Source organism: Mya arenaria, chromosome 15, assembly GCF_026914265.1.
Source record: "Mya arenaria isolate MELC-2E11 chromosome 15, ASM2691426v1".
NCBI classification, from domain to species: domain Eukaryota; kingdom Metazoa; phylum Mollusca; class Bivalvia; order Myida; family Myidae; genus Mya; species Mya arenaria.
The window spans coordinates 50,974,957-50,999,536 of NC_069136.1; the positions used below are offsets into that span (position 1 = coordinate 50,974,957).

General features: G+C 35.6%; 1 protein-coding gene across 1 annotated transcript in view; it reads left to right on the forward strand.

Annotated features, from left to right (window-relative positions):
* Positions 1-2,217: 2,217 nt before the first annotated feature.
* The window catches only part of LOC128220752 (uncharacterized), a 58,533-nt gene continuing 36,170 nt past the window's right edge, over positions 2,218-24,580 (forward strand). The window contains exon 1 of the mRNA XM_052929260.1: positions 2,218-2,230. The gene's annotated coding sequence lies outside the window, so the exon portion shown is untranslated. The remainder of the gene's footprint in view (positions 2,231-24,580) is intronic.

Here is a 24,580-nt window from a genome sequence, read left to right on the forward strand (position 1 = left end):
TATGTTGTCTGTATTTATGGACAGATGATTCACCAATTAACTCTGTATATGATGTAGATTTGTTCGATATTGTTAGTGATGATATGTATCCTATGAAAATCAAGGGAAAGAATTGCTAGTCGGAGACTGGAATTGTAGAGTAGGTGGTAGGCCGGATTATATTTTGCACGATAATGTAGTATCTGATTTAGACTCGGACGGCTATTTACCTGACGAACCTAAAGTACGGGCCTCGCAAGATCAAATATGTAACCACGAGGGACTTGCATGCTTATGTTTTGTAAGGCCACTAATATGCGCATTGTCAATGGAAGATTAGGCAAGGATAATAACAAAGGGTCATATACATATTTCAGTCGTAATGCAAGTAGCACTATTGACTACTTGGTGATGAGAGAATCGATTTTCCAATCATAAGGCATTTTAAAGTAGGTCCGTTCAATGCATTCAGTGATCATGCGCCGTGATTATTTGAAATTCGAGTTTATGAGCGTAAACTAGATACAACTAGATAAAACCCCGCGACCTGTATTTTTGGCAACTTTGAAACGGAACTGCCATACCTGACTCATGTAAAATTTGGCCGCGACAGAAAAAAGTTTCATTGATCGGCTATTTATAATCATTCAGAAGGTATAGAATCATTAAACGGCTATTTATCATCACTCAGAATGTTAAAATTGGAAACGACAGAAAATAGTTTTGTTGAGAGTCTTTCTCATGTAAAAGGGGGCCGGGGATACACAATTATTGAAACACGTTTTCAGAACGTTACAACATTTACAAAAGTTACATACAACTAATATTGATACATTTACGTAGGTATTAAACCGATATAAACAAGTTTCATTGAACGGCTATTTATCCTCATTCAGAACATAAAGGCTGGAAACGAAAGAAAAATAGTATCATTGAACGACTATTTTGGTTATCATCACTAAGAACGTAAAAGTTGAAAACGACAGAAAATAGTTTCATTGATCGGCTATTTATCATCATTCCGTAGGTAACAGTTAGAAACGAAAGAAAAATAGTATCATTAAACGGCTATTTATCATCACTCAAAATATAAAAAATGGAAACGAGAGAAAATAGTTTCATTGAACGGCTATTTATCATCATTCAGAACGTAGAGGTTGGAAACGAAAGAAAAATAGTGTCATTGAACGGCTAATTATTATCACTCAGTAAAAGTTTGGAACGACAAAGAAATAATAAAGTTCATGGCTGTTTATCATCACTTAGAACGTAAAAGTTGAAAACGACATAAAATAGAATCATTACACGGCTATCTAAAATAGAATCATTACACGGCTATCTATCATCACCCAGAACGTATAAAAGTTGATATCAAAAGAATATTGCATCACTCATAACGCAAAAGTTGGGTCAGTTGTATCAGGCCATTTTCTATCACTTAAGCTCTGCTCTGAATATTTTATGTATACATTTAAAAAGATATAATACATATATGTATGACTTACTTAATACGTTAAATGTTTAACGTGCACTGCCTAGAGATAAAAAGTAGCATACTTATTATTTTTACTTCTGGTGACAGACAACAGATTTTGCTGCTGTACACTCGAAGTTTGTATGATTTTTGGGTTCGAAATTTGTATAATCTTTTAAATTGAATAAGAATTAAAGTAATTAACCATAGGGCCATGTTCTTCGCACCTATGTAAAGAGCAACGATGGCATTTGAATGGAATTTATCGTGTTAAGAAATTATTTTCATTTAAACACTTGTTTAACGCTTGTTGTCTGTTCTTTGCATCAATACCTTTATTTACCTAATCAAGTATGAACACAATATTCAATTGATTTAAAATTATAGTAGTTAGATCACAGGGTCGTGTTTTTCAGAACTAAACCCCGGTATTACCCGAATTTCAACGATGACTTTTAGACATTATTTACATCGCTTCTAAAGTTAGTAATTAAAAGCTAGTTTCTGAAAGCGGGTTGTTTCTCGTTTACAACAATGCAAACATTTATTAAATTGGTAATGTAATTAAAAAGTTAGATCCTAGGGCCGTGTTTTTCTAACTTAGATATGGCCGGAGATGACCGAGTTGTTACGATTGTCATCTATAGTTATTTCTTTCGGTTTTGATGAGCGGTATACATAAGAAATCTATCACTATGGAATACGGTGTTTACTGCTCCGGAAATAACGGGCAATCTGAAATCTGACCCGTTGAATTCATTTTATATTCAGGAAGTGGTAAGCATTTTTATATTTTATCGTCAATAATCACATTCAAACAGAATAATTTCAAGCAAAAATGATAAAGAAATAGAAAAATGACTGAAATTCATTGTATTTTCAAATGCTTCATCGTGTTTGGTCGTAGCGATTATCTTTTTGTGTTTCAGTTTTGATTGAACATGAGTCGTTCCCCAATGTAATATGATACGATCAGTTTATTGCGTAAAACAACTATACAATGTTCATAGCATATACACATACAATACAAGGCAGAAGTTTTAAATCGTGCAAGAGCATATCAAAATTTATTTTCATGAGTAGTATTTCTCTCTGATAAGAGCATGTTTGTTCGTAATCTAGGCGAGCTATTGTTATCTGCGTTCCAGATTTGTAATTCTCTTCTTTATCTTCAGTTCACCAAATATCAGAACATCCATGTACATTCAATATATTTTAACTTGAGTGTCCCAGTTCGTTTTGTATGTTTTAGTACTTGACTCGTCTGTTCGTAATACGTTATAAGTGTACACGTATACACGTTCCCCGTATAATGCAGTTAAGTATGTTGATTTTTTTACTTCAAGTATATAGCGAAGACATTTCACATAAAACTTTTCTATGTCTGTGGCTTGATTCATACCCCAGATTTCCGACCATAAATTAAGAACTGAGCCCACTAACACACATTCTCATTCATCAGAGGATAATGATTAACCTAACGTGGTACGCATATTACCATCACTCTGATGTACAAGAATTACTAACACGTCAAACAGTTTAATTTTCTGATGAACGGGTAGTTCAGTACTTTTACATATTTGATATATTTTATTCAGTGAAAATTATGCATGTTGAGCAATCAGTTTATGAGAACTATTAAAGTTGCCATTTTTAAACAAAATGATTCCTAGGTATTTAAAGGAATTAACAACTTCTATTATATATATATATATATATATATATACTTTTATTTCCTCCATAATGCTATGAAGAGCAAAACTACAGTTTATAAATGTACAACAAACAAGTTTACAACATGACAGTATGCAAATAGAGAAATATTTAAACAACATTCACACTTCATATTGCTTTATCAATATTTACTTAACTCTATAAGTAAACACAACGCACAACTTAGAGACCAATATTAAAAATACCGTTTAAGACAATATCCACATTGCATGCATTTCCTAGATACGAAAGCGAAATATCTAGATAAATTTGCTTAATGAATAGCACATCCTTTCTACACATAAATAATATATATAAATAGTCATAACGATATATCAGTTATGATGTGCCAGCATGTCTTGGTTTATAAAAATTCTCAGAAAACTATGTGAACAAGCTGCAAATAAGGTTCACAAGATATACACACGTGTTTCTTATGAGGCAATCAACAGCACATTCAATCAGTTTATTGCTCTGTATGACTGGCTTTAACGAAATGAAACTAGCATAATTCAATGGAGTGTCAGAGTTGGTGAGAACATATCTCCACAGCACAGCAAATGCCGTTTCGCATCATGAGCACTACAGAAGCAAATTCGATGCACAACTAAATTGTCTATTAATAAATCACAATTAGTGCATTGTCGTATATAGTCCCTTTCAGTTGTTAGGCTAATGATATTCATCTTTTCTTTACAAATGAATCCAATATTATTGCCTTTGTTGGCCAGCAACCAAAGATATGCTGGTTTATTGTCACATAAAAGTTTGGACATTAACTCTCCAACATCATCACGCGAGCACAAGGACATCAACTGTCGCCGTTTCTCAGCATAAATTACATGTTTGTTCAATATGGTCTTTCAACATGATTTCGACGGGAATGTACCATAGAATATATACTCACTTATATAATTTATGAGATTATACTTCTGTAAGAGTCTATATATTTCAGGTATGAATCCAAGGCTTTGTTGGTCATAATTAATGAATCTCACCAGCCTATGATTAAAAACTGTTTTAGCGAGATACGCATTTGGTAAGCGGCATAGCTGTCCTAGGAACTGTAATTTCCTCTTGTCAATACAAGTCTCCACTGATGTAATATCAATTGCACATAGCGCAAAGTCCGTGCTTACTGTGGGCTTATAGGACTGTATAAATTTAACACAGAACATATGAGATCTCTTCAGTTTGACGTTATCGTTTTTGCATATGTTTGTCCATAACTAACTGCCAAATAGTCCTTTTGGTATAACAACGCTATTGTATATAGTTCTTAGGGTCATCGCGTTTAGTGAATATGGGTTAAGCCCGCTGTTACAAATTTTTAAGAGTGTACCTCGCAGTTTTCGACATGCGTCGTCGATAAGTTTTGAGGTTGAGAGGAATGCATCACACAGCAGTCCAAGGTGCTTATAGCTATTAACTTCAGATATTATAGTATTTCCAAGTTTAAAGCATCTATTCATTTTAGCACGTCCACGTTCGTTAAAGACAATAACGGAACACTTAGATGCATTATATTCATAACGCCATCTTTTAGAGTAAATGTCACATATCCTTAACATATCATTCAGTCCGTTAACAGAAAAGGAAGCTAAAATCATGTCATCTGCAACAGTGATGTTGCCAACTTTCATTCGATATAAACATATACCATGTCCACTGGCTTCTAGCTCTTTAATGAGACCGTTGATATACAGGAGGTACAAAATCGGGGAACTCCGTCCGCCTTGGCGCGTTCCTTGTAGACAGACAGACAGACATTTTTATTTAGACTTGTACAATGTACATCATCTACATAAAAATATATATTTTCATAAAACAAGTCAACGTGTATATACAACATGTAATGGTAAATACGTTTTTGTTTTATATAACACAACATACTATGTGTAACAAAGCAACATACTATCATTTACTATGTGTAACAAAAAATGGAGGCTGAACTTAATACTTATCTTTCAACATTCAACAAATTATTTCGAATAACAAGAGCATATTTAATATACAAAACTAGTTTAATTGTAATATATCAAAGTAGGGAGAAAATAGACCTTGGTTTTTAACACAACTTTTCACGTTTTTATACATTTCTGAGTAGGCAAGAAGTGTTGTTGGGTCTAGCTTGCACTCTGTGATCAGTTTGTACATAATGCCGTCGTGCCAAACGGTATCAAACGCTTTTCGGCCATCCATGAAACACAGGTATACTTTAGAGTGACATTCACGTGCATAAAATATACTTTCACGCAATGTAAACGACGCCATCAGGCAACCGAGTCCGTCTTGAAAACCTCCTTGCTGCTTGTTGATTACATCCATGATTTGTTGTTTAGATCTTGTAAGCACGACAGTTTCGAACAGTTTGAATATTACCGATGACAAAGTGATCGCTCGATAATTATCAGGGTTGTCTTTCTTCTTATTACCTCCCTTGTGTAGTGTTATGATTGTCCCCAATTTGAGTGTGCTCGGAATATAAGCGTGACGCAACATCGCGGTAAATAAAGAAGACAACACTGGAGATATAGAGTCACACGAGTGTTTTAAGTGTTCATAATAAATGTTGTCCGGTCCTGATGCCTTCCCTGATGGACATTCTAAAATAGCCTTGCGGATTTGGCGGGGACAAACAGTGGCGTTGGGGTCAGGATGCAAACTTCGAAATTTTTGTTTAACTTCCGCGGAGACATATTCATGCCACTCTCCGTCAAATTCTGTTTTATTAATATTCGTATATAATTTTTCAAAGTAATGGCCCCATTCTTGCGTAAGTTGTAGGCGATCGCGAACTACAGAACCGTTAAAGTTTATACCCGCCCCTAGGCGGTTAACATTACAACGCCGTCTCCTCATTAATTTCCAAAAGCGTTTTTGGTCGAGTTCAGCTGCATTGTCAAGTTCCATATCAAGTGTCGTTAAATATGTGTTTACAGATTTTCTGTGAAGTCTTCGAAAGCGCCGTTTGGCGTTTTTATAGTCAGCACAGTATTTGTTATTACAACTTCTAGGGCGTCCTTCACTACACCACTTGACACGCAATGAGGTCATCGTACTGTGTAAATCTGATAGTTCTTGATTCCAGTATGGCTTTAAATGAGGAACGAACTTTTTTCTCGGAAGAGATATTGATGAATATTCATTAAGTTTGTTCCTAATTATATCATATGCATTGTCTATAGAATCTACTTCCAACTCGCTGTGTATTATATTATTTAGCTCAGTATCATCTTGCAGCAAAGTATTATATTCGGAGATATGTTCCTGGCGTGTTTTGTTCCAGTTGATCTGTAAATTAACATCAACATTTGTATTATTGCTTTCAGAAATAGTGTCTCCTAACTTGAGCGTGCATAATACAGGCGTGTGTCTAGAAGTATTTAAACAATTGTCGTCAATCATTTCACAATGTGTACAAGTGCATACAATTTCAGCAGGTATACAAATACAATCAATCAAAGTTTGACAACTATCATCATAAGACACATAAGAATAACTAGCTCCTGTACATAACGGAAGTGTGTTGAGTGCTACCATATTAGTAGCAGTGAGTATAGTAATCTGTCACGTGTCACAGGGCTATCTGAAGTATATTTCGCATTAAAATCACCAAGAAACACTACTGTGCCCCACTGGGAGTAACTACACCATAAATCATACAACTTATCAATATAATCCCTAAATATCAGACTTGTGTGGTTCGAATAAGGCAGATACACTTGTATAAAGTACATATATTGCAAAGGTGATAATTGAAGCTGAACACCAATCAGTCTGTCATCATCAATTGGTAACGGTGACATTAAATGATCTAGTTGTTTATGCCATAATAGAGCTACTCCACCTTTACCTGCCCCTTTGGCAGATGTAACGCATAAGTCTTTATCACATTTAGCATACACATTGTTATTCATACTTAATGCATTTAAAAAATGTAAATTGTGTGGGTACAGCCAATGTTCTGAGAGGCCGCAAATGTGTATTTTCTTTTCAATCAGCACATCCGACAGGTGACTTGAGAATATACCAGTTACATTCCAAGTCATAACATTAAACATAATCAAACAATTGTTTAGCAATACAATACCATACAATAACCACGCAAAGTTCACATTCATCATTATATGTATTATGTTTAAACTAGCGTTTCAAGGAACACTCTTTTAGAATACAACCCATAAGGTTTCTCGTGATTCTGCAGGGGAGTCGTACGAGTCTGCTGACTAGTGACTATATTGCCACTGGTAGTCGCTCGCTGAAATCTGGGCTGCTGCTGTTGTCGCAGACCTCCACGCTGCTGCACATTGTCCTGTCGGGGCGACTGCCGATCCTGCCGACGAGCATTTGTGTTGCCACACATCTATTGAAATCTTGGTGGCTGGCGCTGTTGTCGTATCTCAAAGCGTGACAGCCAGGGTTTGCACATAACAAATGGCGGCCAGAACCCTTCTTCTCCACCAGAGCCGAAATTGAAATAATTGTTGGGTTGGGAGTAAATCCCCACGAAAAAAATAGAGTCCGATGTGGGGTATTTTAGCGTATATTTTTCCGATACTGACATGAAAAAGTAAAAAAACAAACTGGACGATTTAAAGGGGAAGGGGCGGCGGGTGCACCCACACCACAGCTTTTTGTGTTATTACAATCCAATTTCTACCGATTATCATTGCGGCAATGCCGCTTTTGTAATGATTACATGGAATTTTGAGCAGAATTCATCTCAGAATGACAGTTCGAGGCCAAGTAGTTCTCAAACCCATGAAGGCAGTGTACATGAATTATGGTTGATCTTGTTTATTTTTTTCGGCAGTTTTTTCTATCAATGAATGTTGAATGATCTTTATTTTATTTTATTTTCATTTTTTTCTATTTAACGTACTAGTTATGCACAAATAAAATTGAATATATCACTCCACGACTATTTCAAAAGCCGAACGATTTTGTGAATCCGCCCGAAAAAGCATTTCCAAATATACATCGTCGAGACATTAACCGTTCAAACGTTATAAGTGAAATTATGTTCGAATTTTAAAAAAAATTCGACAAATTTAACAGTTTTTGTTCGTAAAATGATATGTACATGACCGATAAGTTTCCAAAATATTACTCGCGGACGACTACTGTGACGTGAACTTTATCATGTACTTTCTGGGTCGACGTTATATTCTATACACGCTCACGGTCTGACCACTGGAATCTATACACCCCCATTGAATTGTCGTAGAATATATATAAAAAATCTTTATCCACATTTTTTGAGATTTCAGATAATAATTAAGACAAAAGATGACAATTCTAAATAAAATAAATACTTTGCAAGGAAATAAACAATTATATTTCACTGTTCCCAAGTTCGATCGACATTGGAATCTATACAGCTACACCGTAGGACAGACAATGGACTCTTTTCAACTCCAACGTAGAACTAACATTGGACTGCATACAGCTTCATATTAAGACAGATATTGGAATCTAAACAGTTTCAAATTTGAGAGATCTTGGACTCAATACAGCCTCAAATTTGGACAAACATTGGACGTTATACAGCCTCAACTGAAGACAAACATTAGAATCTATACAACCTCAGCTTAAGAGAAACATTGGAATCTATATAGCCTCAACTGAAGACAAACATAAGAATCTATACAGCCTCAGCTTAATACAAACATTGGAATCTATACAGCCTCAACTTAAGATAAACATTGGAATCTATACAGCCTCAACTAGACAAACATTAGAATCTATACAGCCTCAACTGAAGACAAACATTAGAATCTATACAGCCTCAACTGAAGACAAACATTGGAATCTATACAGCCTCAATTGAAGACAAACATTAGAATCTATACAGCCTCAGCTTAAGACAAACAATGGAATCTATACAGCCTCAACTTAAGATAAACATTAGAATCTATACAGCTTCAACTCAAGGCAATCATTGAAATCTATACATCTTCAAGTTGGGACAAACATTGGTGTCTATACAGTCTCAGTATTGTCTTGTACATATACAGCTTTTAAAAAAGTATTTAACAACAGCTTTGATTTTTAATCTGTTTTATTGATCATATATAATGTATTATATAACATGAGGTACACTCAATGTAGCAAACACATGGAGGGAAACCCTTAGATATTTTGTAAGAAAAATGCTAAGTGTTGAGTTCTCTGTAGCCATCCTATATGTATATGCATAAAGAACACATTTTACAACAAAGAATATATCTGTTTTATCTTGAAGGCTAGGAATGGACATGTACCCTATGACACCGAAACAATATAATCAAAATAACAACACATTTAAATTTGTTAAAATGTTTGATAATATAAGAATGGCTATTCAATGAAGAGTATAATAAATACAGTTTAAAATGGTTAAACTAAAATGACACATTTGGTCTTGTTTCGTACAGAAAAATGAAGAGAATGAAGGTACACATAGTGTCAACATAAATACATACTATCCCCAAATAAGAAACTGTTATGATAAAGGTTGATTACTCACCACTTAACCTCATAAAAGTACATGTAGTTACAAGACAAATTTCAAGTATGTGGATGAAACAAATGGAACACATCCAAGTTAACTGAAGAACTCTGACTTTGTCTGGATTTATCTTATCTTGCACTGTCAAAGAATATTTTTTCCATATCCATGTTTAATGGATTATCATTACTATTAATATAGATATTCATTATTGTAGTATATACTTGTTATGTAAGTTAAAATAAATCATGTTCAAATAACAAAGGAAACACGTCCAGATTGTCAACTGTAGTGTGAACTTCATTATTTCTTTACTTTCTATGTTAAGAGAACCTTTCTTTCTGTTCTTTGCCTGAAAAAATAAATAATAAAGATATAAATTAAAAGCATCCCCATTTATCAAAGATCAGCAGTTAGCAATTTTTTGGCAATCTTGGGCATTTATCAGTTTATATGCAATACAGGAATAAATGCTGTTAGCAGGAAATTACAAGAATTTCACATGTATAAAAAACATTTTTGCACAAAGTTTAGTTGTAGAGGATCGTTTAGGATTATGATATAGTAATACTGGCAAATTGAAATTGGAATGCATGATACTTATTTCATGACAAGATTTAAAGTTTAACACAGTATTCACATATATAGAAGAAAACAAATACAACATACATATTATCGTTCTTCAATTCTGCAAGAAAATCCGTATTCGCCACCTCTCGAACACCATTTTTCCATGAGTACATACTGCAATAAAATAATAATATAAAAGAAAATTCTATGAAAAATCTTTCTTTTGCTGATCACCTTCAAAAAATCAAAGTCTTAAAACCTATTGTGCAAATATTAAGATGCCTGTACGATAGTATTAGGCAAAATATATTAAAACATACTTTGTGGTTTGCTTTACTGTCATGATAATATATATAAAGTAGGGATGCAAACGAATATTCGAATATTCGATCAAACGTTTGGTATTCGAATGTCAAAATCGGTATTCGAATATTCGATGTTTTTTTGTTGACTAAATATTTGGCCTACAACTCTGTTGTTGTGTTTAAATTCGTTTGTCTTGTTTTTACAACATTTGGGCCATAATGCCAGAGGTGTGAATGTGTTGACAATGCACTAAACACGCGTCATGTGACATATCGCCGGCTTCTATAAAAAGTCCCCGTAATTTCACAATAACTGGCTGTTAGACAAGTGACACAAAAAATCCAATTATTTTCGGTAAAATGCTACTACCAATTAAGAATTTCTGAATTAAACTAGTTCCCAAATTAGTTTAATTTTTTAGTTTATATAGTAGGAGTCAATCCCAGAACGAGGCTGCTCGTCCTACGGAAAGACCCTCCATTACGCCAATTGACCAGAAATCCATCTAACTTCATGTTATTTACAAATACGAAGGCAGAGGAATATAAATTAAAGGTTTTTTTCTTTGTTCATAAAGTATTACTTTTTGTCTTTCTGAAATGAAGAATTTCAGGGGCTCATTTGGTGAAATTCAGCGTCCGCCGCGCGTAGTTGTTACGACAAAGTAGACCTAAAATGCCACGGCTATTACTTATAACTACTAAATATCCTACTACGAATATTATAATAGTTTACTTAACTTTTAAAAGATGTATTTTGGTAATCGAATATTCGAATATTCGTTCGAAAGAATTACCGAATATTCGAATATCAATTTTGCCATTCGTTTGCATCCCTAATATAAAGCCTGAAGCAGTTAAATATTCCAAAAAATCCAATAAAGAAAAAAGTCCAATTTTAGGATCACAATACACATAAAATCATATTGGAAAATCATGATTAAAAAAGGTCTTTTAAACATTTCTTGTTAACATTACCAGACTATAAGACTCAGATACTCTTTCCTGCCTTCCCTCACCATATTGCTCTCAACAATCTGCATAACCTGAAATTATATTTGAATAATGCAATACTTGATAACTTTGTCATTATCAACTATGACTGTAAGTCTTGGTATAAAACCGTTCAGTTCCCACAGTCTTTGATATTCTTCAAGATATATTACAAAAAGAAAAGGAAAATCTTTACTGTGCATGATATCTGATCTGCTTTTATTGCCACAATTGATGAAAATAAAAATTGAACAAATGAGAGCAATTCCCACAATTAGAATCTGACACTGCATTTAGAATGTTATGCACCAGTCATTTGTAACCACGCCCCGACCCAGTCCAGGGATACATGTAGTCAGGGAAATGGGTCATGTTTTTACCTTCCAGATGGCTTGGCAGTGCCGGGTGAATAGTGTGGTTTTATCTTCGCGCAAAATATAGCTGGAATGGACCTTACCTAGGGTTCCCGGGATGTGGGAGCATTTGATTTGGTTTGACCATTAGTTCTTCGCTGCAAGGCGGAATTTTACCTTGGATAGGCTGGACCGAAAGTCAAAGTCCCCACTATCCCCCAGACCTGGGTTGTGGTTACAATTAACTGCAATAGTGATTTTAACTTTGAAGAAGGTTTGTGGGTATAACACTTGACAAAGTACCATTATGAACCAAACATGCATAAAATAACATTCAAATATTCGTCTTTGATATTTCAAACGTCAAAGTAAAATCATATATCTTTACTGTTAGCATACTTGATCCCAATCCTTTCGTACCACCGCGACACATCACGGTGACGGAGCACTTACAAAGTTGACTTGAGGCTGTTTATCCATGTCGACATATTGGAAGTACAAGTTATAATCTCTTAAAGGAGTTATTATACTAAAACGGGAGCTTGAATTGCTATCCGGAAATAGAACTTGTTGAAATGGTCGCAGCCAACAGTTTCATGGTTTACTTTACGAAAAAAAAAAAGGCTATATAGATTCCAATGGTCAGACCGTGAGCGTCATTCGGAACTCCTCAGCCATTTTTTCAAAGTTGTTTTTGAAAAAAATGGCCGAGGAGTTCCGAATGCGTGAGCGTGTATAGAATATGGCGTGAGACCACAGTTATTTTTACTATATGTTTCATATAGACACTGCAATGTTTACAACACGATCTTGATTTACGCCATTTATTCAACATCAACTAAACGCTTATTACACACAGTACAAGCTTTCAAGTGATACTTAATTTATCGAATGAAGATCGATCGACTTACTATTATAGGATACATTACATCTCCCTTCTTAAGATTTAACAAGTTCAGCTATTTTCTAACATAAATGATACGTAGCATTTTCAATTTAAGATTTAACTAAAATTCACAAAACATAACCAGCAATACATGTATCTTAATTAATGATTAACTATTATAAGCTGTAGTCTTATATGCTGTAGTCATATTTAATGTTTGTCCAGATATTATATATTAAATTATTATCAAGTCTCAATATTCAACACTTTTATAACAAGGGAGGTAATCCTAATAAAAGTATTTTCTTCCAGTCAGAGTTGTCTTTCTTGAATTTGGCATTCTTGTAAAATAGCAATACATATCAACACAAATCTTGTAAAATGACTAGTTGCTTGACTATTTGAGTACAATCAAAATTGTTTAACAGTTATATAGCTTATAACATAAATCAAATGGTGAATATTCATATTATATATCAGATTATCAGAGTATTTACTCTCATTGTGACTGCATGGGATTATTGTGCCCAATTAACACAGCAAGTCACAAGCTTTGATTTTAAATGAAACTATAAACTTTTTAAATAAAAATTTAATCGTGACAGCATGGGATTTATTATGCCCATTTAACACAACATGTCACTTAACCTTAAATGAACATTTATTTCACATAATCTCTGTATCTGGATGATGGCTTGATCATTCTCCCTGACTTAGTGTAGCATGTTGTTGTTGCTGTTGTCGTTGCTTGTGGAGTGGATGGTGCTGCTGATCGTGGTACATTGTTGACCACACCGGTATTCTACAATATGCAAGTGGGGTCAAAGTCCTCGTGTCCATACTCTGGCTCCTGGAACTGAGCTTTGGTTGATTGTAGATGTTTGCGATTTCTACGATAAAGTTCTCCAGTCTTGTTGTTACGTACCACATACGATCTAGGAGATTCATGCGTACGGACAACTGTTACTGGTTCCCAGGATGAGTTCCGATGCATGACTACCTCTTCTCTTTCTGTTAGAGCAGGCTGTTGTTTAGTACCCCGTTGATCGTAGTATTTCTTTTGTTCTTCTTGCATTGTTCGACGTTTTTCCAATGCTTCACTTTGTGCTGTTTTAAAAAGTGGTGATGTAGTAGGTAATGACGTTCTTAGCCTTCTGCCTAGGAACAACTAGGCTGGCGATTGCCCAATGCATTCAATTACAGTGTCTCTGTATATCATTACAGATTTATATGGGTCCTTAGTAGATTCTTTATGGTCTGAACACCTCTTTCAGCATGTCCATTCGATTGTGCATACATTGGTGAACTGGTAGTATGTACAAATCCATAACTTGTAGAGAAGTTCTTGAAGCTTCTTGAAGCAAATTGCGGCCCATTGTCTGTGTAAACCTATTCAGGTATCCCGTATCTAGAAAATTGGCTTTTTAAGTACATAATGGTATTTTCACTGGACATGTCATCTAGTTTGGCTATTTCTGGCCACAAACTGAATCTATCAACTGAAAGCACATAATTATTGCCTTTGAAATAAAAGATGTCTACACTGATTTTTGCATTTTGTTTGGCATTTCCATTTTAACTAATGGCTCTCTGATTTTTCTTCACATACTTCACACTCAGAAGCCATGCCTGGCCAAAATAATGTCTCTCTTGCCCTACTTTTGCACTTAACGATTCCCAAATGTCCTTCATGAATCAGATTGAGCATTTCTAATCTCATAGTTTTGGGAACAATGAGTTTGTGAGACTTGAACAATAGACCATCAGTAACAGAGATTTCATCACGAAAGTTCCAGTATGGTTTTAGATATGTGTGTACTTGATCCTTAGTTTCAGGCCAACCATGTTCAACCGTTTCTTTCAGTTTTATGAGTTCAATATCACTCTGTTTTCTACTTGAAATTGTAAAAAGTATGTCAACAGATTTACAGACAACTCTTCAGTGTTCAAATCTTCTTTGGTTTCATCCAAGTAAGCTCTACTCAAACAGTCAGATATATACATTTCAGATCCTGGTTTGAACTGCATTGTTAAGTCATACTTCTGAAGTGATAACAGTATTCTCTGAAGTCTTGGTGCCGCTTGATGTAGCTGTTTTCTGAATATCGCTTGCAGCGGTTTGTGGTCAGATTCTACAGTCACTGATCTCCCAAAAACATATTGATGGAACTTTGTACATCCATAAGAGATCGCCAAGGCTGCCTGCTCAATTTGCGCATAATTTTGCTGCGCAGAGGTCAAGGCTCTAGATCCATACGCAACTGGTTGGTTGTCTTGTAGCAACACTGCTCCGATACCTTTCGACAAAGCGTCAACCGAGAGTGTCACTGGCAATTTAGGATCATAGTACTTTAGTACAGGTGCACTGCACACAGCTTCTTTCAAGTTTTCAAAAGCTTCATCTTGTTCAGTTTCCCGGTGCCAACTTACATCTTTGGCTAGTAGTTTTCTCAATGAAGTGCTTTTCTGTGACAAATTTGGTATAAACTTGGCGAGATAGTTCACAAAACCTAGAAAAGTCATCAGTTCCTTTGTGTTTTCAGGTTTTGGCATTTCTTTCACTGCACCCACTTTCTCTGGATCTGGTTTGAGACCACCACTTGATAGTAAATGCCCCACATAGGTGATACTGCTTTTTTAAACTCACATTTGTCTTTGTTGAGTTTGAGATTGTTCTCGGCAACACGTTTTAACACTGCATTCAGTCTCTGATCGTGTTCTTCCATATCTTTTCCCCAGATCAAAATGTCATCAATGATAGCTTCACAACCATCTAAGTCACTTAACATGTCTGATACAACTTTTTGATACACTTCACTTGCTGATTTGATTCCATAAGGCAATCTGGTGAAGCTGTACCTGCCATACGGAGAGTTGAACGTGCAGAGTTTCTGACTTTCTTCATCAAGAGCACATTGCCAGAAGCCTGATGTTGCATCTAGTTTCGTAAACACCTTTGCTCCTAACATTTGCGGTAATATTTCCTCTACTGTTTTCAAGGGATTGTGTTTTCTCTTTATGGCTGTATTAAGGTCTTTCGGATCCATGCAGATTCTCAATTTTCCATTGGGCTTAATCACTGTTACCATGGAGTTGACCCATTTAGTTGGACATTTTTGTTTTATGATGACACCCTGTCTTTCCATAGATTTGAGCTCTTTTTCCACTTTTTCGTTTAGAGCCACAGGTACTTTCCTTGGCGCATGTATCACCGGCACTACATTTGAATCAATGTTAATGTGGTGCTCGCCCGGTAGGCACCCTAAACCAATAAATATATCCTCACTTGGTTGCCAATCTTGCTTGTCTATAGTGTTAATGCTATTTCCTTTTGGGATTAAGTTCAGTTTTACACATGTGTCTGCACCAAGAATGGTTTCAACGACTTTGTCCACAATGTGAAACCTCACATTCTTCACAGTGCTTTTGATCTTTAATGGAAGCATAACAGTTCCCACCGTATTTAATGTGTGTCCACTATACGTCTTCAGTACAGCTGATGACGATTGAGTCGGACCTTTGAAGTTGATTTCTTCAAGTGTTTTCTTAGACATCACATTGCACCAGTGTCTAATTGTACTTTAATATGTCATTTGTTTACTTCTGCATCCATAAGAAAATCTTCTCTCAATGCATTGATGTCATATTTTGTACTTGAATCTAGTTCAATAACCATTCCCACATAGAATTCATCTTCAGTGTCTGAGCCGTCATTCACAGTGTGTACATTATGTGATTTGAAGTTTTGTTTATCCCTTTGTTTTGATTTCTGAACTGTTTTTGTTCTGCACCTTTTTGCGAAATGATCAGGCTTTCCACATTTCTTACACTTCTGACCTATTGCTGGGCACCGTTCTTTCGACCCATGTTACCCACCGCAACGGGTACATTCATTTTTATACTTTGATTTATAGTCAGTTTTCACAGCATTAATTGCACTTGAAGTGTTGTTTCCACCGTGCAAATTCATGGTTTGGGATCGCTTTTTTGCAAGTTCGTACTATCTAGCAATGTCTAGTGTTTTCTCGAGGGTTAATGTTGAACCTTCACATATGAGTTTTTCTCTGATCTTATTGCTCTTAATACCGAACACCACACGATCCCTTACCATCTCTTCTGGCTTGTCATAAGCGCAGTCCTTGACTAATGTTTGTAGATCGGTCACAAATTGTTCAAGGGTTTCATCATTTATTTGAACCTTGCTCTGTAATTTGTACCTATTGTAAACAATGTTAGTCTTTGGTTTTACATGGGCTTGAAATCTTTCAGTGTATGATGAGATAACTTTACTTTGTTCGGCTGTAAGGTTCCATGTTTCAAAGATGGTTCGTCCCTTTTCACCGACCCAAATCATAAAGTAGGCGCATTTTTCTTCTTCGGATTTACCTTTCAGCGGCCCGTTGGACACGAAATTCATGTGTACTGTAAACCTCTGCCACGCAGATTCCAAGTCCGGAGACTCCCAGTTCATTTGTGGTGCAGCACAAGCTAACCCGTCCATGATTAAACGTGGATTCGTCGGATTCTGACACCATGTAATGTTTACAACACGATCTTGATTTACGCCAATTATTCAACATCATCTAGACGCTTATTACACACAGTACAAGCTTCCAAGTGATACTTAATTTATCGAATGAAGATCGATCGACTTACTAGTATAGGATACAATACAGACACTAACCTGGCTTTTCACTTTAAAACAGTCCCAATTGAAAAACAAGTAACTGGCTGCTGTAGAACAATCCAAGACACAAAAAATAATCACAAGAAAACATAGGGTTGACCATTGCGTTTTCTCACAAAATTGAGTAGTAATACATGACCCTGAGGTCAAGACGGTATTCACATCCGGATCTTGGTCAACGGGGGGGGGGGGGGGGGGGCAGATAACTGTGGTCTTCAGCCATATACTTTCTGACACTGGTCGAATAAACAAAACGGCAGCCATGTTGGATTTTACGAAGAGTGAAACAAAGCAGCAGTTATCATTAACTAATTCAAGTTCAATATATATTGAAGTTATTCAACAAAAGCCGATATTGATGTTGGCTGTCCATGTATTATGCGGATTTAATTACATGCACATTAACCGTGAGTAACATGGAATAAATGACACGCAAATTTTTCATGTAATTAAATTTCGTGACATGTCATTGCATCATTGCAAATAGAAGTCAAACGGAATTGAAATAGAATTGAATTGAATATATCATATATGCACATAATTAACGAAGCCAATTGTATGAATATGTGCAAAAGCACGTAAAAAGATCAACACATGAAGGTGATGCAGGCATGGTAATTATAGTTCATCAATATGTTTTAGTATCATTAACATGGTAACTAAGTACAAATTACTACAAACGATATATATGGTTTCATAGCTGAATGCGCTGTTGCCTGATGCATCATTACAAATGATGAAAAACACACACAAATATTTCGTGTGTACAGTAGAACTTGCAATGCAACAGTAAATTGTATCCACGGCCCCCGCAGGTCTAGGGGTATAGGCGAAGGAAATGGGCTGCGTTTTCACCTTTCAGGTGGCCCCACAGGGCAGAGTGAGTGAGATGGTTTTGTTTTTACCGCAAAATCAACTAGGTTTAACCTAGGATGTCCGAATTATAGTCATTTCGTAACCTTTCCATTTCGTAACCATTGTGTTAGTCAATTCGTAACCGTTAAGAAATCGAATGGTCATATCGTAACCGTTGGCTCATATATGAGGAAATAATTTAATAACATTTCAGTTCACAAAAATAAGTATAAGTTGTAAGTATGAAACATAAAAATTTGAAGTTAAATCTAGTAGTTGTTTCTGCTTTATTCTTTATGCTTAATATTCTATTCTAAACTATGACAAATAAAAAAAATCAAACTAACTAGTTTTTTATGTTGCGGAGGAAATATTACCCTGGTATGAGTTAAAGGCTGAATATTAAAGGTTATTTTTTTAATTCATAGATGTTTTACCATTTAGATGAATTGTGATGTTACCTTAAAGCTGCACTCTTACTGATTTACCATCTTTACAACTGTTTTTTATTTGTCTTGGAAAGAGCACTTTTTTGCGTAAATATCTGAAACCAATGATATAAGACTGCTACCAAAAGACCAGATCGCAGATTTTCATATTTTCGTTCGAAAATAAATGTTTTATGGCTTAAACCGTTACTAACGGCTTAAGTTAAATGCACGAAACGCCAATTTATTAACTTGAATATAAAATTTGCGATGTATTTTTTGTCAGCAGTCTTATACAACTGGTTTCCATGGAATGTCTCAAAAAAATAGCTCGTTCCAAGACAAAAAATAAAAATTGTCAAAATGTTCAGTCTGTGAGAGTGCAGCTTTAAGCCTTAAATGTAAGAAAATACTTAAAAATATTTTAGTAGTTTAACAAATTATTTCGAATTTTATATGATATATATTTATATCTAATTACTATTCAGTAATGCAAATTATTGGCTTGTTATTAGCGAGAATTTGAGTATACATTAAGTATCGAACAATACACTTAACGAGGTGCTAAGTATACCATTTATCACCTCGTTAACTGATGGTTAACATATGACCAATTGATTTCTTGACGGTTACGAATTGACTAACAGAATGGTTACGAATTATCCAACACTGAGCGGTTACGAAATGGAAAGGTTACGAAATGACCAGATCCCGGATGTCTCAGGGGTGCAGGGGCATTTTGCTGGGATTTCCCAGCAGTGTGCCCACAGGGTGTGGATTTTACCCGGGACTGGCTAAACCAACAGTCCCCGCTAATACCTGGACCTGGAACGGCCGTGACTACATTTGTCTTAAGTGCATAACCAGGACTAGAACGAATAATTGTACGTTGACGGATTTTTTAAGACTTTGATATGGAAAACCCCACATGTACAAATTGTTCTGTACCAAAAGTGGGTCGTTATTCCGGTCGGAATTCGAGGTTAAAGCATATTGTGGTTACAAAATAATATAATTACACGAAATATTGCCAGATAATGTTATTTAAATTAGTTCCGTACAGAAAAAATAAATAATAACGAAGTATCATGACATTGACATGTTGTTTTTTTCAAAACATAATATGATAATGATATATACATGAAGGGCACCTGCAAGGCTGCGCTTTACAGTTTTACAACAATCCGAACATCTCGGCCATGACCAAGTTGTTTCGATTGTAATTATGTCTATCTGAAAACATGCCAGAGATGGCCGAGTTGTAATGCACCATTCAATTTTAACCACGGCCCACCCAGGTCCGGGGGTATACCAGGGAAATGGGCCGTGTGACTGCAGTGGATTTGTCTTCACGCCAAATATAGCGGGAAATTGGCATTATCTAGGGTCCCTTGGGTGCAGGGGCATTTGGTGGGGGTTTTACCAGCAGATTGTCCCCGCTGGGCGGAGATATTGCCCAGGCTTGGCTGGACCGAAAGTCAAAGTCCCCGCTATTCCCCGGACCTGGGGGCGCCGTGGTTACAAATGACCAGTGCATAACAATTGGCATATTTGTTATCTGTGTCAGTAAAGTATCATTTTATTGGAAAGGTAAATCCTGTGTTTTAATGCATTTAATGCTTGTTTTGTGCAAAATATATTGGTACTTGGTAAAATGTGAATGTAAGCCTTTATTCAATATTTTTTGAACCACCCTGTTTTTGCACAAACCCGTTTAGACGTTAGGGATTAGAAAAGTACCGTATAACAGGTCAATTATTTAAGACTAAACCAGGGACCAAACAGTTATACATGCTAAGATCTTACTTAATTCACTTCAAGTAGGTAATGTCAGCACTGGGATCATTATAATTCCCCCATCAGCAGCAGAATTAGTCATTAACGCTTAAATCTGCACTCTCACAGATTAAACTGTTTTTGGTCTTGGGACGAGCCAATTTATTCAAAATGTATGGAAACCAGTGATATAAGACTGCTGACAAAAATGTAGATCGCAGATTTTCATATTTAATTTCAAAAAATGATGTTTTATGCATTTTTCTTAAACCGTTAGTAACGGTTTAAGACTTAAAACATAAATTTTCGAACATAAATAAGAACATCTGCCATCTAATCTTTTGTCAGCAGTCATATACTGGTTAGCGACCTATTTTTCGCCCGTACCACTTTTTCCCCCACCCAGTTAAAAAACAGTCAAAACGAAATATGTTACTCAAATCAGTCTGGCGTTTCATTGCGGCATCATTTTTGACAGATATCAGCTGATTTTTGCGTTCAAATGTTAGTAGTATGTAGAATTCGACCCAAATAAACATTGTTTACACTTCTGACCTTGTAAGTTGCACGCGGGGATGACGTCATGAGGCCCTGTAAGGATCTTTCAATTTTCATTATACCTTGCACTATCAGACGACATTATTGATTTGTCATTATAAAGTATAAAACCGGTGTTGAATTATACAAATACCATAAATTGCCGTATTTAACGTTTTTTCAAAAAAGCAAATGGTAAAACCTGAAAACGATGAAGTAATCGCCAAATTTTTCGTCTAAGGGAAGCAACTCAAATTTGAATAAATCATTACACTTTTGTACGGACATGCGTTGTCCTTCTTCGGAAGTTTATAAATAAGCATACATAATGTACATGTAGGTCATGTATTAAGAAGGAATCCCGGTAGCTTTTCAAATTTTCTGCAAAGGTGGCTTACCGAGTAGGTGTTTATCATTTTAAACATACATAAACAGTATGTAATAGTAAACATATTATATTTATTGATCAATTGTCGTTTTAAACGGTCTCTAGACTTGTCAAATAAAATAAAAATGTTTGAAGAGAGAACTATACGAAAAACATCGTAAGAACAGCGAATGTTTGGGGTGGGCGAATGATTGGTACAGTAGGGTGCTTATTTTAGCGAAATTATAGGGGTACTTTGCACGGGTACTTTGCTCGTGGGAATATTCGGAATCCCTAGCTATTTAAAAAAAAAAAACACAATTTTTGTCTGAAGATCCAACCTGTCTGAGTGTAAAGTTTTACCGTAATATTTTTCTTGTGTCAAAAGTAACGAAGGAAAAATCTCCATTTCCGGCCGAAAAGGGGTCGCTAACCAGTATCACTAGTTTGCAGATGTTTACGCAAAAATTGGTTCATTCCAAGACAAAAAATAAAAAAGTTGTCAAAACGGTAAATCTGTTGGAGTGCAGCTTTAATGGTATTAGTTATTAGTTGATCATCCAGTCTGCTATTGCAGAGGGCAGATTTCACGTTTTGGTGACCAAAAAGTTCCCGGCAAATATTGATTTTTAAAATTTATGATTTCAACATAATCTTTTACAGCAATTTCTTATCTATCATATTTTAGAACATTTGCAATGATTTATTCATGCATTTTTATATAAAAAAAAGAATTTTGTATCACCATACCATTTGTGCTAGTGTTACAATATTGCCGGTAAAAACTTGTTTTTTTTTTAAATATTTTGATCCAAAGAAGTATTTTGTCTTGCACTAAATGGTTCATTTATCTGTAAAACAGATTTTACAGACAAAATAAAGATTGTTTTGTTTTTCTCAAATAAATTTATTGAAACAAACCCAAATTGGACAACAAGACAGAAAATATTTTTTGCAAACATAGGTTTTCTTTTTATATCAGATCAGATAAGCTATAAACATAAATGTTTTGTTGTGGTGATATAAATGTCTCTAGTATGGTGCAATTATCATTACCTTTGATATTAAACATATATATTATAAATTGCTAATTGCGAGTATGTGCTAGTGTTACCACAAGACAGAATGAGTAACATTAGCAGTATGTCACATTAGCAGTTGGACAGAATGTTTCACAACAAAATAAAATACAGACCTACCACAGACTCTTTGAGCTTGATACAGTATAAAACAAACTATATAAATGATTGATAAACACAGTCAATTGATAATCACATAAAAATCATAATAATCATACAAGATTGACGAAGATGCAGTGTGACAGACGTACACATTTTATGAGCTTCTACAGTTGAAAATAGTTTCTTTGACTCTTCATTTAGTTCAAATGTTGTTATAATGTTTTACTCATTTGAGATTTTAATAACCTGTTGTTACAATATAAATCTATTGCTTCTCATATAGTTTTGTTCATGTTGATTTATAAATACACTAGCTGTTGACCTAAGTTTATATGGTGTCAGACTGAATGACGAATCCTGGAAACACTGCTCCCGCAGCAGTTTGATTAAACAATCTCGTAAAAAATATACCAATCTGGATAGAATAACTTCCAATACGAAAAACCAACAATATAACTAAAGATCAGACTGTTGTGTCCTTAAAGGCCTAGTTTAAGCCTTTTAAAAGTGACCCTCCCCCTTTAAGGAATATTTGGCATGATAATCCCCTGCTGTGCATCTCCTTCTAATCACACTCGTTTGACAGTAGGGGCCAATTTCCTGTGTTTACCGGTAGGTTTATCGACTCAGGGCCATTAAGGGTCCATTTCTATCTTAAAATATCCCATACTGCGCAGCAGGATACTCAGATCGGAGATCTGATAAGACAATCAGGCAATTTTGCACCAATCAATTGTAACCACGGCCCCCAGGTCCGGGGGCATACTGGGGATAGCCGGGAAAAAGGGCCGTGTTTTTACTTTCCATGTGGCCCCGAAGGGCCGTGTGAGTGCGGTGGTTTTGTCTTAGTGCCAAATTTAGCGGCGATATTGACTTATATAGAGTCTCTGGGGTGCGGGGGGGCATTTGGCCGGGGTTTAACCGTCAGTTCGTCTCCGCAAGGCGGGGATTTTACCCGGGGTTTGCTGGACCGAAAGTCAAAGTCCCGGCTTTTCCCCGGGCCTGGGGGGGGGGGGGCGTGGTTACAATTGACTGGTGCATTAGGTTAAGATCCATTTACAGAGGTTGTGTACAAATACACAGGGTCATAAGAGATTGATCAGAAATCTTTACCCCGAACTGTATATGCCTACACAGTGACATGGACACTGATCAAAAGATCTCATCATAAAAAAGGCAAACAAACATCCAGAACTTTAAAACCTGTAACAAGAACCACCCCACCTGCAGTAACCTTGCATATAATCCAACCTCACACAGCGAAAGACAATTCTTATAAAATAATGTTTAATGTAAGTAAATTGCAACAGTCAAACAATTCAGACGATTTACACATCATCTTCTTGTCTTCAAGGGTATGTTCTGAAAAAGAAATTAAATTATTACATACTTTCTGTTGAGATATGAGAGTGTTCTAAGTTATATATGTCTGCCTCTAACACAAGAAGTCGTGGGTTTGGTTTGATCCCCACCAGGGGAACTTTCTCATTGCCTCACAAAACTAACACAATACGTTATGTTTTCTACCAAGGGAGCAGATTTGAGAGATTAAATTCACAGAGCTGTCTTCACAATCTTACAAACTAAAACAAAAAACTCGAACTTAAATGCCATAAATTCAAACATTTTAAATTTTTAGCAACAGATCATTTTAGATACTACTCTTACTAACTCTTCTTATTGTTTCGCTACATTCAAAAAACAGTTTTGTTTGAAATACTACAAGAATACAACGTCAATTTATTATCTGTAAATCTATTCATCAGACTCCTTTCACATGGAGCAACATTTAGTTCGTCAACTTGCGCCACAATACCACTGGTCATAATGCACCAGTCAATTGTAACCACACACCCTAGGTCCAGGGGTGGGGTTCAGGGAAAATAGAAAAGGTCTTATCAGATCTCCAGGGGTGGGGTTCAGGGAAAATAGAAAAGGTCTTATCAGATCTCCAATCTGCTGTGCAGTTTTCAATGTTTTATT